The sequence below is a fragment of the Cheilinus undulatus genome, linkage group 8, assembly GCF_018320785.1.
Source record: "Cheilinus undulatus linkage group 8, ASM1832078v1, whole genome shotgun sequence".
Classification (NCBI taxonomy): Eukaryota; Metazoa; Chordata; class Actinopteri; order Labriformes; family Labridae; genus Cheilinus; species Cheilinus undulatus.
Genome location: NC_054872.1, coordinates 49,944,929 through 49,964,173, shown reverse-complemented (window position 1 = coordinate 49,964,173; position 19,245 = coordinate 49,944,929). Strand labels below are relative to the sequence as shown.

The window sequence follows — 19,245 nt, the reverse complement described above, 5'->3', positions numbered from 1 at the left end:
ACATGACCCTTCTCATATTTTATTTCAAGAATATAAACTACTACTCCCCTCGGGTAGGTGCTATAGAGCCCGTATATATAAAAGCAATTGTTTCAAACTTTCTTTCATTCCTACCTCAATCACACTGCTCAACAAAAAAAAGTCCCAAATGTTTCCTAGGTCTGCATATCCATAAGTGCTATACCTTCCTGGCACCTGCTTGCATGTGAGCACTCTTTGTGGTAGGTTGTCTAGCTGGTAATGTGTAATGTCCTTTTTTTTGCGTGTATATTCAGTGCTTCTCTTGCAGAGTGGAAGTTGGAATTGTCAGTATTTATTGTATGAACTCTTACGATGTTGGATGCTCTTTATATAGTATTACAGACTGTATTTTATTCTTAATCTTGATGTTTGCACGTCAGTGTATGTTTTGAGCTGTGTACGTTGCGCTACTGCCCAAGGCAAATTTCCCCTCTGGGACAATAAAGTATATCTTATCTTATTAGCACTGATGCAAGCAGGGATTAGTGAGAAGTTTGTCATATTTGAATGCATCACTGTTTTAAGGGAAAAAGCTGTGATTATAAATTAATATCAGCTGGCTATCAGGTGATCGTGGCTGTGGGTGTGAGCTTCTAACTAAGCTACTGTAAGTTTAACAGTATTAGAATGAACAAAAGTAGAACAATTAGAAAATATCTAATTGCAATTATTTTTGCTCAAGAAAGGATTTTTGTTAACCACTCTGAAAGAAAAACATTTGAATGTTTGCATAATGTGCATACAATCTCTGTTACTGCACAACATTAATGTAATAAATTGGTAATTTTGACACATTTCAAGTTAAAGAAATATTGCAACTTATGCAATTTGTAAATTTCCGCAGGCCATATTGCAGTTTTATCTAATTTGTGATTAATTGTTCAGCCCTAGTGCCGAGTAGAGTGTGGCTTAAGTTAGCAGCTAGCTCGGCCAGCCTTCTTTCCTCTCAGCAGATTAATATTGCATTATGCTGTCATTCACCGCTTCAGTTTGGTAGTTATACATGAGTTTAACCCTCAACAGCCTGAATGAGACTTTATTTCCATTTTCTAATATAAAACACTGATGTAGGACACTGTTTGTATGACGTACTAGCCAAAAACTTCTCAAGTTTAGATCCTGCAAAGCGCCGGGGGAAAGCTCCGGCAGGAAGGCAGCGATTCTTAACCAAAGCTACAGCAGCTACTAGTCCAAGGAGCTTTTGCAGCACTTTTAAAGAGCAACTGACCAGGATTTCAGGTTTGTGTAAAATTTTAAACTCAATAACCATGTGTAAAGGTAGACGTACAGTCTAAAATGCTGTTTGCATGCACAGAAAAACCTGTCTTTAATCAAAGTAGGGCGTGAATGTTAAAATATCCCTTCAACATGGTATGATTGGAAGGATTTTAGGACTAGATATCTTTCATTTTGTTTTTCTGTAAGTTTTATTTGAAATGTCTTGGTGAACCTCACTCAGCTTTGTTTAAAAGTCAGAAGCTTAGCTGTAGAAGTGTCTCCAGGCCCTCTGTTGCTAAGACTGCATTTTAACACAGAGGAGGAATTTCCAGTCTGAAGAATCTTAGCTCCAGTCCTTTTCACCACAGAAATTGTGCTTTTCTGTCTTTGGAAGCTATTAAAAAGGTCTTAGAAGTCATTAAATTGGTGCTCTCTCAGTGTTCAGATACCCTGATGGCTCTTTAAAGCGCGGCTCAAATCCATTTCTCTCCGCTCGGCTCTACAAACCAGCTCAGGGCGGCAGCGAGGAGTGTTTTTTTGCGAGCAAAAGCACAGCGGTGCTTTTGGTCGATAGAGAGTGTACTTGTTTTCTGGCGGGCCGTGTCAGCGCAGCATTAGATAACGTTTTATTTGATGGTGTTCAATGGCTGACTCGTCCTCACCTCTCGCCCAGGCCTCTCCTGCTCTCCAGCCCACACGCGCTCCCATGTAAAAACCAAACGCACACAGACATCCACCCACTGACTCACTCTCTCTCTCTCCTGCTCTTTCTGCATCCCTCCTCTGGAGGATTCTGGCAGTTGTTTATGTTATTGAACTGGTTATCACATTACAGCTGGAACAGCAGCGGGCTCAGAGACACCGAGTCCTCACGCTTTCTCAAGAAAGGCAGAGAACGCACCAGGAGGAAAACCGGAGCAGAGGGGCGACCACGGGAGAATTTAGCACTGTGTTTTTAAACCAAACTCATCAGCAGCATCGTAATACTTCACTATTACTGGGAAAATTAGAAAAACACACAAAATTGAATGTTTTCAGAGCAATATTAACCAAATCGTCCTCAGGAACAGCAGATAACAAACAGTCTCTGCTTTTTTTTTCCTTCTTTTTTTGGACCTTTTATGATCTGGCCCCACTATTAGCAGAAAAACCTTCTCACATTACCAGATTTTTATTGCGCTATTTAGATTTTGCGCATTTCTAAGGGTAACTAAGGGTATGGAAACGCAGCGCCTGTCAGTTAAAAATATCAAACCAATGTTGAAATCTTTTTTTAAAATCAGCAGAATAAGATTAGTTTGCAGACTTAAAAAGCTGAAAGAAGTTTATCTGGTCTACTTTGGGATGACTTGTCTTGGGTGCCTTTTTGGGCATCGTTGGTAAGACAGTGTTTCTAATGCTGATGTGCTAAGAGGACCGGGGATGGGATGGGTCAGCTGCTGGAGCAGCAGCTGTGCTTCTACTTGGCACACTTAAGCCAGCTAACCCTATACTGGGTGCCCAGGACCCGGTGGGCTGGACCAAACGTCTTGGATGGCTGCGTGCATCATGGAGGTGGAAGCTAGGAGGTCTCCTGGAGAGATAGGTAATTGGCCAGGAGCTGTACAGGACCAAGGTTGGTGCAGCTACCTGACCTGTTCAAGATGCATAGTGTTTAATATGACGTTTGTCCACCCTTTGCAGCTATAACAGCTTCAGCTCTTCTGGGAAGGATTTCCACAAGGTTTAGGAGTGTGTTTATGGGAATTTTGACCGTTCTTCCAGAAGCACATTTGTGAGATCACACACTGATGTTGGATGAGAAGGCCTGGCTCTCAGTCTCCGCTCTAATTCATCCCAAAGGTGTTCTATCAGGTTGAGGTCAGGACTCTGTGCAGGCCAGTCAAGTTCATCCACACCAAACTCTCTCATCCATGTCTTTATGGACCTTGCTTTGTGCACTGGTGCACAGTCATGTTGGAACAGGAAGGGGCCATCCCCAAACTGTTCCCACAAAGTTGGGAGCATGGAATTGTCCAAAATCTCTTGGTATGCTGAAGCATTCAGAGTTCCTTTCACTGGAACTAAGGGGCCAAGCCCAGCTCCTGAAAACAAAACCCAGACCTGTCCGTCAGATTGCCAGATGGAGAACGCGTCTCCACTGCTCTAGAGTCCAGTGGCGGCGTGCTTTACACCACCGCATCTGATGCTTTGCATTACATTTGGTGATGTATGGCTTGGATGCAGCTGCTCGGCCATGGAAACCCATTCCATGAAGCTCTCTACGAACTGTTCTTGAGCTAATCTGAAGACCACAGGAAGTTTGGAGGTCTGTAGCAATTGACGTCATTTTACGTGGCCTACCACTTGGTGGCTGAGTTGCTGTTGTTCCCAATCACTTCCACTTTGTTATAATACCACTGACAGTTGACTGTGGAATATTTAGGAGCCAGGAAATTTCCCTACTGGACTTGTTGCAGAGGTGGCATCCTATCACAGTACCACGCTGGAATTCACTGAGCTCCTGAGAGCGAGCCATTCTTTGACAAATGTTTGTAGAAACAGTCTGCATGCCTAGGTGCTTGATTTTACACCTGTGGCCATGGAAGTGATTGGAACACCTGATTTCCATTAATTGGATGGGTGAGTGAATACTTTGGGCAATATACTGTACCAACATAAATATCTGCGACTCATATCCATTCATACTAACATTAGCTAACAGCGGATGTTTGTCCAAAGTGCTGATATTGTCTCATACCAGTGTTGAACCAACATTTTATCTTCCATCAGAAACAGAGAAGTACTGATGGTGGTATCAGTGAGGACTTGAATTGATTCCCATCCTAAGTGTGGGACACTGTCTTTAATGGGCTGTAGCTGTGTTTCTCTACTGGTGACCTGGGAACTAAGTGTTGAGGCTGTTCCAGTGGGTCATGGATGCTCAGTGGGGCACAGAGTCAGTGTTTCACAGCTCATATGGGTTCTCTTTTAGGACAAATAAGGCTTCTTTTCATGGCTTTGTCTGGTTTAGGTTTGGATTAGATTCTGGTTGTGAACAGTTGTTATAAAGGTGGGGATGGGTCCTCAGGCTAGACCAGTTTAGAACCGCTGGACCAAAGGATTTCAGCATCAAACTCCTCAGGGCTGTAAAGTGTAATTTTGTACACTTTCTGCCTTGTTAAGGAGGAGCTGTGAGAGGAATTTATCCTCTGAGTGGGGCAGTAACTGAGCTCTAGATGGAAAATCTCCCCATGTGTTCTGCTCATTGAATTAAAGTAGAAAATATAAATGAGTGTTGATAAATCATTTTCTCCGTCTCAGCAGGCGGCAGGTTAGCTGCTCCCTGTGAATGATGGGAGAAGAAAGAGCAGATTTGGTGGTTAGAAAGTCTGCACTGGAACTTATGAAACTTATTCTTTTTGGCTCTGTTTTGCACACCCAGCAAGAATACCTAATCCAAAGATGTGTTTTCTTTCCTTTCTTTCACCCCATCCAATCCAAGGAAGTGCTGCGTTTTCAAATCCCCTCTTCTTCTTAGCTTTTCTCCTTTAACAAACCAATACTCCTCGTCCTAAATATCCTGCCACGATTCACTTTGTGGGAAACTTTGCCTCACAAAAGCCTCATATTCCTGAGTAAAACTTCTATTGTGGTGTGGTTCAGCCTGCATCAAAAGGAGGAATCTCTCTGTGTTGCTGCAGAAATTTCTCCAGAGAGAATTAATACCGCGCAATAATAAAATAAGTCGACTTGGAGGTCGATTGTTTTCCTGACGTAAGCGTGACCTCCTGGATTAAAGGCTCCCCATCATATGGTCATACTGTCATTATGATTGTACACAGCGGTGATTGAAGTGAAAACCTGGGTATTGTGGGTTAAAATGATTATGGATTAACATGACAGCGTGGTTTTTCTACTCGCCGTAATGCCGGCGTCGCCGCTCCAGTGAAGCAAAGCAAAGGAGCTTAGAGCTTTTAGCCCATAGTTCAGGTCTATGGAAGCATCTGTTGTTACAGTGGACACAACACACTCACTCCGACACATGCTGGAGGGTCCTAAAGCCTCGTTTTAATGCACTGATGGGGAGCCAGAGAGAGTGGGTGGTGATTCTGCATAGAGCTGGGAAACCAGATTTCAATATATTATCAAACAAGATGCCTGGTTAGGCAGTAAAAGGTCGTCCACCTTTGTGAAAAGTTCAGCCTTAAAGGAGTATTTTGTATTTATGCTACGCAATCTGAATAATTAATGATAATAATACCTGTTTGATACAAAGACGGCAAAAATAGAAAACCTATCCAGCACTGGGTAAATGTTCCTCTGTGTTTGAGGCAGTCAAGGCTGGAGGATTTGTGTTTGTGTGTGTGCACATCCATCTAGATCAGGGGTGTCCAAACTTCCCCTGACACACCGAAATAAACTTTAAAAAAAAGTAAGGAAATTTGTGTTGGGTAGATTATTTCTTTATTGTAATAATGCTTCTTGGTAATAAATCTTATATTACTGGATCATGCATTTGTGGGATGAGCAGTAGAGCTGAGTGTGCCAAAAATGTGCCAAATCTTCTCTGCCCAGATTTGGTGAATTTTCTCATGGGTGCACACACATACTCGGCTCTGCTGCTCATCCCACAAGAGCATGATCCTTACAGATGTGGCACCATTTAAAAGGGAAGTAAACAGGCTTTCCAGTGGTGTAAGGCGGGGGTTCCAAAAGTGGGGGTTGGGAGAGGTCACTAGATACTGAGTGGGGGTCACAAGATGCCTTCCAAGAAACACATAGTATTTTTTTAAAGTTTTAAATTGTATATTTTGTGCATTTCTGTAGAATAGATAAAATTGGGTCAATTAAAAAATAAAAACATGGTCATTTGTCGAGATTTATGCTGAAATCGAAGCAATATTTAAAAGATCATCACCTGACGATTCTTAAATGTGAATGGCTGTATACAACTGTGTCACAACCGGTCTTCAGGACAGTGGGGGTCCCCAGTCTTCGTCACTGTTATTTTGGGGGTCGCGGGCTAAAAAGTTTGGGAACCCCTGGTATAAGGTACCAGTTAGATTTTGAGTTTAAATCCAGTTGGCATCAAGGGGACTGCCCACAAAAGTCACATCCACTTTGTGCCGAGGTGGCTGCGTGGTCGTTTGCACCATTAACTAACTTTAAAATCAGAATTTTCTACTTTAATGTTAAATTTAACCCACTGAAACAGAGCGAAGTAGGAGAAAGCTGTTGCTGCAGGTCAACAGATGGAAGGATGAGCTTTGTCTAACTGGGGAATCTGAGATCCAAGCATGTCCGTCTCTAGTCAACACTTCATTACATGTAACTAATGTAATATTCTGGTAGCCCTGTTTCAGGGCCAGGACGCCCCGAGAATGAACACCCAGCTACAGCAGAGAGATGGTGCTCCTACTGTGTATTTCCAGACTGTCAAACTTCCTTCTGTAAAACCAGCCAAAGACCTGTAAATGCTGGTTAAAGGAAACCCTGAAATAAACTTAAAGAATATGGTAAATAACCTGAGATATTTATGCAGGCTGTAGTTTTTTAAAATGTAAACAATTACTCTCAGTGTCATAGCGCCAAAACTGTAGCCCAATAAAAACTCAGTGTTATGTGCTGGGCTAGTATTTCTCTTGTCACTGTTTAGCTGAAGAATATTGATCTATAACTTTAGTTTTTAATTATCCAGCCCTACTGCGGGGTCCTAAAGCTCAGTTTTAAAGCACTGACGGGAGCGAGGGTCCGTTTGAGTGAGTAGGTGGTGATACAGTATGAAGGAAGGCTTTCCACTGAGGACAATTCCTCTGGAGTCACAACAGGTGTGTGTGTGTGTGTGTGTGTGTGTGTGGACTGCAGAGAGGAATTATGAGCCGGGCACTAAATGGAAGAAGGGGAGGGGGGGGCTGGGGGGGGGGCTTATGAAGGGTCCCCTCTGCCCCACCTGTAGCCTGTCAGCTGTTGTAAGCCTGTTAAAACGTCAGCTGTTTCTGAGGAGAAGTGTGTGTGTGTGTGTGTGTTAGTCAATGTCAGGGAGCTCTTGGAGGGGGAGAACGGGGGCAGAACACGGGGGGAGGGGGTGCTGGCTCCGTGTGGCCCTCACCGCTCCATTGCACATCAAACGCCTCGTCGCCTTTGGGGATTTGTTTGTGCAAAACAGAGCGCCTCGTGCCTGCACCGGGCGTCATGGCGGTCTGGTTCTCTTTGCTGCTCATGTAGCCTGGAACCAGACGCATTGTTTGAAAATTCATAAAACCCCCAAGACAGAAAGAAGCATTAAATAGTTCAAAAATTCAAGACAGAATATTAGAGTCCACACACAAAAGTCTGATTTATCCAGAGCATGATAAAGTCTGGTGCTAATACTGGGTTTAGTTCTCATTTAGCATCAGGACTAAATACATGCTAACATCATAACCAGCCAAAAACCTGCAGCATACTAAAAAACATCTAAAACAAATGCAGCATTCAAAAAATGTAACAAAACTTTCTGCAGAAAGCCCAGTGCTGTTATACTGGGACAAGGATAGTAGTCCAGTTAGATGAGTTAACCGAGCCAGAACTGGAGCCCCACTAAACTCTCCATGCAAACAATCTGAGCAGCTTTCAGACCAAGAATGAAGCCGGGAAACATTTGAGTATTTCAGACATGTTTCAGTCCTTCCACCTCTCTATGGAAGCTTTTGAATGGAAATGTAAAAAGCATGTAAATGAAGGGTGAAAACAGCTGGACGTCTCGTTAGCCTTGAGAACACGTAGACCAGACTGTGATTCAGTTTCAGTCTTCTTGGACTCTTTCATGTGGTTTTTGTGTTTTCAGCTGTCTCTGTTTGGTCTTCTGTCACTAGTCACACCGTTTATTGTCTCATTTACTCTTCGTCTGCTGGTCTTGCCTTTGAACCGTTTTATCCAAAGATTGTGTTTTCAGTCTAAGTATTTTACAGTCATGGACGAAGTATTAGCCCCCCTGGAATTTTCCCAGAAAATACACCATTTCTCCCAGAGATTGTTGCAATTACAAATGTTTTTGGTATACATGTGTTTATTGCCTTTATGTGCATTGGAACAAGACAAAAAATCTGAAGAAAAAAGCCAAAATTGACATAATTTTACACAAAACTCAAAATATGGGCCGGACAAAATTTTTGGCACCCTCAACTTAATATTTAGTTGCACACCCTTGGAAAAAATAATAACTGAAACCAATCTCTTCCTATAACCATCAACAAGCTTCTTACACCTCTCAACTGGAATTTTGGACTCTTCTTTTGCAAACTGCTCCAGGTCTCTCAGATTTGAAGGGTGCTTCTTGCAACAGCAGTTTTGAGATCTCTCCATAGGTGTTCAATGGGTATTAGATCCGAACTTATTTCTGGCCACTTCAGGACTCTCCAGCTTTGTCTCCTACCATTTTTCTCCAGATTTCATGATTGCTTGCACACAGTCAAGGCACCCAGTGCCAGAGGCAGCAAAATAACCCTAAAACATCCTTGAACCTCCACAATGTTTGACTGTAGGTACTGTGTTCTTTTCTTTGTAGGCCTCATTCTGTTTTCTATAAACAGTGGAAGGGCATGCTTTTCCAAAAAGCTCTACCTTAGTCTCATCTGTCCACAAAATGTTCTCCCAGAAGGATTGAGGCTTACTCAGGTACATTTCTGCAAACTCCAGTCTGGCTTTTTTATGTCTCTTTGTCAGCGGTGGGGTTCTCCTCGGTCTCCTGCCATAGCGCTTCATCTCATTCAGATGACCACGTATGGTCCCAGCTGACACTTTTGCACCCTGAGTCTGCAGGACAGCCTGAATTTGTGTGGAAGTTGACTGAGGATGTTTATCCACCATTCTAACTATCCTGTGTTGCATTCTTTTGTCAGTTTTTCTCTTCCGTCCACGTCAAGGGAGATTAGCCACAGCTCCGTGGTTATAAACTTCTTGGTTATATTACACACAGTGGACAAATGAATTTAAAGATCTTGTCTCTGTGGAGTCATTGTTATGAAGCTGTTGCTACTAACTCAATGGATCTTCCTCAGCTGAGGTTTGTTTTTGTTGTCTATTATTCTCATTCCTAAAACTGTAAAATGTACTCTAAGAACGAAAGCTTAACATCTAAACTCAGCCAGTTTTTCACTTGAGAATATTTTGGTTTTATTTTAAGCACTTTGCCATAGCTGCCTCTGGGAACCAGCCTGCAACCCTTCGTTTCAATCAAGGGAGACTTCATTCTAATCAGAGGTCAGTTACTGGCAAAATTCAAATACTGCACTGTAGTCGCTACGAAGCATGTGTGTGGTGTTCTCAGTCCTGCAGATTCATCCTCAGAGGATTACAAAGTCAAGCTTTGGTTCAAACTGTCCCTAGATCTGTGGTCTCCCACGCCTTTAAATCAGTTCAGACTTAAAATCCTCCAGACAGTTCTGATCCACATACAGCCCGTAGTTCCCATGCCTTCATCTCCAGCTGTGAGCCGCTGATTTCAAACTTTGCAGTCAGTCTTAAATAAGTCCTGAGGTTTGATTTCCAGTCTCTCTTCATCAGGCAGATCCTGACTAAACGACTGAGTCTCTCAGCAGCCGTCCTGCATGTTAATGTTTGTAGTTTTCATCTCCGACAAGCCTGCAGAGTCTGTTTACTTTCACAGAAATCAGAGTTGATGTTGGCACAGCCATGGTTTTTCCAACAGCACTTCAAACGAGAATTTAAAAGAGAATTTTTTGTTCCTCAAAACTTCCTGATGCAAACAACTCTTTGAAATTTAACATCGATGAATCTTTAATTCCAGACGTCTGCTCTCATTTTTCCAGGCGTAAGCTGAATGTCTCTGCGCTCTCATGCTGGCGTGGGAGTCACCGCTGCTGAGTGATTTATGGCTTTAATTTACCTGATAGATTAAAATATAATATAGAAACAGGCATTGAGCGGTAATTAGGAGAACACAGCCAGGGCTTGTTTCCCTTAAGTCACCTGGCAGGGAGACAGAAACAGCTTACAGCCACACTTATCACATAAAAAAGCAAAAATACACCGCTAAAAGTGCTTAGTTGTCTCAAAAAATGGGAGAAGTACATGCATTCATTTGAGTTTTAACTACTGGCATGGAATACCAACTTAGAGAGGACAAATAAATGTGCAGAAACTGTTTGTCTCTCCAAACAGAAATAGTTTTCCAGACAAATAACACCAAGAAATCCTACCAAATGTTGCAAGTAAGCCTTCCAAATATTACCAAGTTTCCCAAGAAAAAAATGCCAAAATTACCTGGAAAGTAAAGCCAAGTTTTCCTACCAAAAAATACGAAGAAATCCTCACAAATATTACCAAGGAATCATATCAAATAATACCAAGTTTCCCAAGAAATAATGCCAAGATTACCTTGAAAGTAATGGAAAGTGTTCCTACCAAATAATACCAGGTTTTCCAATATATAATGCCAAGATTACGTAGAAACCAATACCAAGTTTTCCTACCAAATAATACCAAGTTTTCCTGCAAAATAATACAAAGTTTTCCCAAACAATTATGCAGACTTTTCCCAACAAATAATGCTAAGATTACCTGGAAAGTAATGGCAAGTTTACCTACCAAATATTAGCAAGTAATTATAGCAAATATTTCCGAGCTTCACAAGAAATAATGCCAAGATTACCTTAGAAGTATGCCAAGTTTGCCTGACAAAATATGCCAAGTTTTCCTACCAAATAATACCAGGTTTTCCTACAAATAACAGCAATTTTTCCTGACCAATTATGCAGACTTTTCCCAACAAATAATGCCAAGATATCCTGGAAAGTAATGGCGAGTATTCCCTCCAAATAATGCCAAGTTTTCCTGAGACTTTCCCTAACAAAAAATACCAAGAAATCCTACCAAATATTAGCAAGAAATTCTACCAAATATTAGTAAGAATTCTTACCAAATATTACAAAGTTTCCCAAGAAATAATGCCAAGATTACCTTAGAAGTAATTCCAAGTTTGCCTGACAAAATGTGCCAAGTATTGTTACCAAATAATGCCAAGTGTTTCTGACAGACTATACAGACTTTTCCTAACAAATAATACCATGAAATCCTAACAAATATTAGCAAGTGATCTTACCAAATAACACCAAGTTCCCCAAGAAATAATGCCAAGATTACCTTGAAAGCAATCCTACCAAATATTAGTAAGTAATCAGTACAAGATGTTGCTTTACATTTCAGTGAATATACCTCATTGAATGCCGTTTTTGTTTAACAGAGTCCTCCTTTTGGATCAAGTGAATTTTATGTTGTAGCTGACCTTCAAGGCCACCATACTCATCTTCATGTTGGCACTACAGCCTCTTAGAGTGGTTAGAGCTCAGAAAAATTAATGTAACACCTCACACTTTTAACAGAGTAGGGATTTAAACTAAAATAGAACAAAAAAATAAATCAGAAGTCTCCCTTTTTCCTTAAAACAACACTTATGCCTTGTGGGAAGGGGAGATATCTGAGCTTTTATGACTTTCTGAGGAAAATCCAGCCTAAAAAATCAGTGGAATTCCCCTTTAACTGTAACAGTTTGTCCCTGAAACCCCTCCCGAGTGCGAGCTGAAGGTGTCGGCGTGGTAAACAGAAGGTTTGTAGCAGCAGAGACAGGATTTCAGAGGGTGGGGCGGTGTTGGAGCCTTTGTGGTAGCAGCTGAGCGAGGCTCACAGTTGAAGGGAACAGGTTGCTGCGTCTGTTAGGGCTCGTCTCGCTGCTCCTGACCTTTCACCTTTAGCTGTGACAGCTCCGGAGGCTGGCAGATAGCAGAGTTCCCCGATAGGGAGAGACAGGGCTGGGTTAGAGGTACGGTCCAGAGCGGCTCTGTTGTGTAAAACATTAGAGGAGTTGCTGCTGTGCCTCTGTTTGAAAGCAGCACAGATTACATCACATGTTCCTTTTTATAATATTTCTGAGGATTTTCGATGTTCTCACTGTAAAAAGAAACATTCTGATGTAACATTATTTTTCCAATAAGGGACATAAAGGGAGCAGTCATCTTGTTTTGTAAGATATTGATGTGAAGCTGCACTGGGACGTCTCCGAGGACGTTTGGTGAAAATACACATTTGTCAAATCAGCGTAAATCTCCAAAACAGAGCAGCCCTCTGCGTCACGCAGCGAGAAAAGCATCATGAAAATAACAGCAAAGGGATTCCTTTCTTATGTAATATGTGCAACATTCACAGGGCAGACATCAGGATCAATAAGGATTAAAAAGTGGAATAGGAAACATAATCCATGCACGCCAACACTGCCTAGTCATTTTTGATTCGTCTTTGGGAAGATTTTTGATTCGAGCTACAATGTTTGGTTTTCTTCTCTAAGTTATGGTCTTCCATTTTGATAGTCAAATTTGGTTTTGTAACTTATGAGAGAGAAAAACGTAACATGGCAGTTTTCAACGCGTTTAAAACTTTTTAAATTTTTCTGAGGAATTTTGGGGTTGAGCGGCATGCAGACTTTCTGCAGCCCCTCAAACATTTTCAATGTAAAATGTGGATGAGGTGATGTACAGTGTTTCCCACAGACTGACAAGTATGATACCAGTTATGTTCTAGTATAGTTAGACTTTTTACTAAGTTGTGCTGCACTGACATGGTTACACTTCTGGTTGTTGCTTTTCTCAGTAAAAAGTTAGTTAAGGAACACCAGTACAGAATGTTTTAATTCTGAATGTTTGCAGACTAAGTTTTACAATGAATCAAGTCTCTTTTAGGGAGATTTACTGAAGGGCTGTGACAGCAGAGAGACTCAGCCAACACTCAGCACACACACGCCTGGTTAGAAGCTGTGGCGGTGCAGGACAGAGCTGAATCACGCTGCAGTCGTCACGCAGCACACACGCACCCAGTTTGAAACAGGCTTTTAAGAGATGCAGCAAGTCCAGAAATGTTCAGGATTACAGACAAAACATGAGATCAGACTCAGGATTTTGGAAAAACCTGCTGACAGTTTTCTTGAATAGATTTCTGCTGTGTTTATTATCAACGTGATGTCAGTTTTGGCAGTTTTTAGATTAAAAACTAACAATTGGTTTAGAAACAATGCCAGCCATAAATACAAGCATTATGTCGGCCGTAAATACCAGCCGTGTGAATAAATCTGTGGCATTTTAGGCAGCACAAAAAGACCGTCCTTCGTCAGCAGAGTTCGTTTTCTTTGTTCATGCTTATTCCTTGGATTTTAAAGGACTGAACTTTTGGGTCTGAACTACATCTATGTATTGGTTTTAGCTTAACCCTTAGAGGTCCACAGGCTATTTTGCCATTTTATCAGTGCTTTATTTTTTTTAACAATATAAACCACTCACAAAATGTATACCACGCTTATGTTAAGTATCAAATATTTATTTTTAACTTATTTAATTTATTTTGTTTATTACATTTTTATTAAAAAGATTATTTTTATATTTGTAATTATTATTTGTTTTTTTATATTATTTTATTATGGCTTTTTGTTATTTTTATTATTATTGTTCTTCTTCTTCTTCTTCTTCTTCTTATTATTATTATTATTATTCGTAGTAGTAGTGTTAGTACTATTAGAATTAATATTATTTATTTTTTTATATTATTTTTATTATGTTTTTTTGTCATTTTTTATTTTTGTTATCCTCTTATTATTATTATTAGTAGTAGTAGTAGTAGTAGAAGTAGTAGTATTAATATAAGGATTATATATTTTTTAAAAATTATTTTATTATAGTTTTTTGCTGTTATTGTTATTGTTATTTTTCTTCTTATTATTATTATTACAATAATTTTATTATTGTTGTTATTTATTATTTTTATTATCATCACCACCATCATCATTAGTAATATTATTATTATCATTGTTATTGTCGTCGTTGTTGTTCTAATATTCTATTTTTTTTATAGACTTTATTTTTCTAGTACTTTATAGGACCTCCAAAAAACATATTACCCAAAAAATTGATTTTTATTTCTATTTTTTTAAATTAAAATAATATATTGTCATTTTTAAAAATTAAAAATTGCTGATTTTTTTTTTTTTTTTTTTTTTTTTAAATACAAATAAAAGACCAGTGCCAGTCCAGCTCAGTATGGTCAGCTGCCCCCTATGTGTAAAATTATTTTTTATATCAAATCCAAATGATCAGATTTCCTGTTTTACCTGGTCTATTGATGTCTACCAAAAATGGAAAGAAAGCTTAAAAATCAGACTTTCTACATTGATTGCAACATGAAATGTGGCTTTGCTTTCCTGCTATCATGTGACAAAAATGGCGGATGATGAAATCACACCGGTGGGATGAACCAGCACTGTTTATCAAACTTCTGGTCTCCCGCTGCAGGAAACTGGCTTTGACGTTGCAAACATAAAGGAAGTAAACTGGAGAGAATATTCAGTGGATTTGTCTGATCTGTTCGGCACGCTTTGGGACGTTAAACCCTCTGTGTGGTTTGAAATCACAGGCTTTTTAGCATGCATTTGACCTGATTTGATCCGACTGTTGGCACAGATAATACAGTTTACATAAACAGAAGTGGATGAGGTTTTCTCTTAAACATCTTGTGAGTGTTTTATGCTGTGAGATTTGTCAAAGTGCACTAAAACATCAGGAAGAATTCCTCAATAATGTAGGTCACAGTGGAGAGAGAGGAGCTCACTCCAGAGAAGAGCTTTGTCATTTTTTTAATTTAGCCCGTCCTCAGGAGGAGGCACATTAGCATAATCAGGGTATTCACTGTCAAAGCCTTGAAAGCGTATCATGTTTATTCACAAACCTATTAGTCACTAGGTACAAAGACAAAGTAGCAAATAAGATCGTCCTCAACAAAACCTCTCCACTTTCCTTTGTGCCGGCTCATCACTCGGGTGGCACACCTTACATACAAATAAAACACAAATAAAAACGTGTTCTTCTTTCCCCAACTGTTCCTGAGTATTTGCAGCTACACGGCCGTCTGTTTATCACTGTGAGAGCTGGAGCTTATACGCTTTGTGTTCCCTTTCAACATAAATACACTAGCCTGCAGGCGAAGAAGCTTCTTCCTCTCACCGCTCTGTTAAAGGAGAGAATAGATCTCCTCTCTCTCTGTTTGAGCCTCCCCCACCTCTCCTCTGAGCTCTATCCCCTCCACATGCACAGTCTTGGCCAGCGTTCCCGTTTGTCTCAGGAGGAGCGGAGGTAGGCTCATAGATCCCCGTTTCAGGCTTCAGGCCAGAACCCTGTGTTCAACATGGAGGCTCCCCAGGCAGCCGGGCTCCTCCGTGACAAATGTGAGGAGAATGAGTGGCAAAAACCTGGAAAGTGGCGGTGAGATAAGGCTGTTACTGATCTCAGATTGTCCGATTGCCAATTAGTGCTCATCCAAAAGCTGTGCACAACTGTCAGGCGCCTTAACGGTTAATAAATGTACCTAAGAAAACCTCCCAATGATTTGATGATCAATGGATGTGTTTGACAACTTTTAAAGCAAGCTGCCTCCAGCTTCTCAAACACAGGGATTCACTGCCAAGTGTTATTTTGTAAATGAAGAGACTGATGGAGAAATCTGTTTGGGCTGTGGGGGCATTTTTACAACTCTCTGGTTTTTAAAGACAAACTGAATCATCAGGTAATCACAAATATAATCAACTAATTATAGGTGTGGAAATGTTATAAATTTAAGACTCTGGATGCCTGGAACTAATTTACTGTTATCCCCTAATTTACAGAAGTCTTTGAAGCCATTTTGAGTAGAGCTGACTCCGGCGTTTAACGCCTCCACCTCGCCCCCCCTTCACACCTCCACACCACACTTTGTTGGGGGATCAGGGAGGAACCGCTCCATCTAACAGTGCATAAAGGCACGCCCACACCAGGCCCAGTTGCCCCGTACTGAAGCACGCTCGCCCCCACATTTCTCCAAGCCAAACCAGGCCTGAGCAGAACCATCAAGTCCAAATTTGGCACAAGCGGTTTACAATCTCAGTCAGCACAACGGGGGAATTCACAGACAACATGATGGCACCGTTGCCAGATACAACTCTCTATCACTCTGCCACTGTTAACAATGTTTGTTTTGAGGAACAGTCATATTGTTTGTATATCACATCTATGGTGCATGCTTGTGCGCCTTCCTCTTGCTGCTGCTTTTACGTCTCGACTCTGCTGCGCCTGAAAGTACTGCCCTTCGTTGCTGATTGGTTCTGTCACTTTCTAACCGGGCCCAAACGGTTCAGATGGGAGCTTTGCAAGATGGATTTGCCAGTGAAAAACAAGGAAACGAGCATATCCATCTGCTTTGCAAGGTTAAAAATGAATGGTAAATCAACCCAAAAAGGCAGCAATAAAGTCATGGAATCATGTAAAATGAATGGTAAATCAGCCCAAAAAGTTAAAATAATCAACTGCTGACATACTCCTAGGTGAACTTGTAGTACACCCATGCAAGGTTGCTTGCCTTCAGTCAGAGCAAATTTATGGCACTGCAGAACATGGCGCTCAAAAATGCATCAAAGAGGTCATCAGGAGAGAGGCCTCACAGGACTAGAGTAAAACCTGGGACATCGTGGACCACAATACTCTGCCTTCTGTGCGCCACATTGCCTTGGCCAGCGAACCCACCTCTCTGTTCACAAGGTCAAGTCTACGGTTGAGCTCAGCCAAACAGGTAGCATATCGATGGATTACACTGCCAAGATGGGTGAACTGCTCCAAAAGCTCCATGCTCTCACCATCCACAGATGCATCCAAGGTGTCCCTAAATGCCTGGGTCTCTGTTTTTGCCCAGAAGACATGCATTCCCAATGACTCAGCAAGTTAAGACCCCCACATCTACCGTCTCTGCAAGGATTACAGCATCATCAGCAAAAAGGTTAATGACCCAGACACTGCCAAAAACACTCCACAGTTTGCAGTCCCTGTTACCTGCCCCATTATCCAGTCCATACAGGTACTCTGAATTGACCATAGTTGAGACAAATGGGAATAATGGGCAATAGAATGTGCAGCCGATGTCAGAGAATAATCGCAGGCAATCAACGCGAAACATGAGTGAGATACAGTAATAGAACTCAGTTTGAACTGACGCCAACCCAGAGCAGTGGGTTCTGAACAGTAACTAGAAGCTTCATCAATAATGCAGATAATCGTTAGCTGCAGCCCTAGCCTGTATTGATAAACCACATCTGTGTTATCATTAAGACATTTCTAAACTGGTCTGCAGTCACGACTTTGTTACCAGGCTCCTGTGTTTGTTGTAGAAGTAATTGTGTCCTCAGTGCAGTGACATTGGGATTGTTGTGTTTGGTGATGGTTGTGTATTTTTCCCCTCAGTGGGCAGATTTCCTGCCCCTGATAGTTGAACAGAGTTCATGTTTTGTGGCCTCCTCTCTCATATTTATCCTTATAAGATGCTGCTGCAGGAACAAACCGGCTCTCTGGAATTTCTGCCCATCGTTTAACCCATTGGACTCCACGCGGGCACCCTCGCATACATCCACTGTGCTGTGTGGAAACTCAATGACACAACTGTTTAGCAGACTCCTGGCCTCCCATTTCCCACACCCTCCGGCCCCCTCGGAGATTTCAAGGTCAGAAAAGGTCAAAGAGGCTGAGAGTCGTTCCTTGGGAAGCAGAGCCGCTGTCGCACACGCTCACAGATCTCTCCTTTTACAGTCGCGGTCGTCTCCTGTCAGCTAACTGTATCTCACGGAGAGTTTAACCGCCACGGTTTGATCTCCACAGCTTCGGACACGGCGTCAGATCGTAGCCGTCAGCGGCGGGCTCCGTCGGAGCGGGAGGGGAGGGGGAGTCGTGGCGGTGCAGCCGGAGGAGTCTGACTGCCGAGGAGTCGTTTTTAGAGGAGAGGGAGGGAGTTCTGGACGAGTGGCACGAGACGTTACCGGTGTGTAGAAGTCTCCGACAGCTGAGCACGCCGCTCTGTGAGTTTGTGAGTGTATTCAGGAGGGTGGGGGGGTTAAAGGGTCCAGTGGAACAAAAGGTATGTAAGCAGCTGCTGACCCACTGCAGGCAGCTCATGATCCAAATGGAGGATGTACACACACTTAAACACTCACACAAGGGACAGATTGGTGAGCAATGAGGATCTGACACACTCTACTAGGCAGCTAGTCACTCCCTCACTACCCTGTTACACACACTGACACACTTTCATTTACACACTACAGTTTTGTTGATCCTTTAAATAAATGCTGTAGATGTGGAGTCTTTTTACAATAACTTCATGAATTATTCAGGAAAGAACTCTAACGGATGATTAATGTCATTTTTATAAAGTGTTTGATGATCTTTGTGCAAGTTTCCTGATTTAACCATTAAACTTTCTGGGACCCAGCCAAACTGGGGGACCATGGAGGTCAGCAAAACCATGGTCCATTGTAAAGGTAAGCTGTGATATTTTATATTAAACCTGAATAATAATCACTCTTATCAGAGGGGCAAAAATTGTCATATTAAGTGTTAAAAGAGGATTCAAAAGTGGCTGAAATGGCATTAAATTGACAAAAATAGGTGGAAATTTGGTGGAATGGGTTGAAAATAGATATAAACTGGAAAAAAGGGTTAGCTGAGGCAGAAAAATTCAGCAACTTGCAAAAATGGGCATATCAAATTGTGAAATGTGGCTTAAAATGTGGTAAAAGGGATAATAATGATAATTGTAGCAATAATGTGTCAATAGAGCCAACTATAGGCAGATAGTTGTAAGATTTGGTTTAGAAGTGGCAAAAACAGGCAGAAAAAAATGGTGGAAAGGGTTTAAAATTGACAAAAATGGGTTTTAAGTTGCAAAAACATGTTAAAATTGGTAACATTTGTGGGGGAAAGTGATGAAAACAGGTTAAATTTGGCAAAATTGATGTAGATGTAATATAAAAAATATTCCTATTTTTTTAAGGTATCTGGAGACCCCCTCTCAATGTCTCGAGACCCCAAATGGGATCCCGACCCCAATGTTGAGAACCCCTACACTAGATAACCTCGAGCCCAATTCAAGCCAATGATTGAGGGGGCATGCCCTGATTTGAGGCTTGTTGCC

The 19,245-nt window shown here is 41.5% G+C and overlaps 1 protein-coding gene across 10 annotated transcripts in view; it reads left to right on the top strand.

Moving 5' to 3' along the window:
* Positions 1 to 19,245, top strand: part of mef2d (myocyte enhancer factor 2d) — a 209,523-nt gene that overhangs the window by 38,649 nt on the left and 151,629 nt on the right. The window lies entirely within an intron of this gene.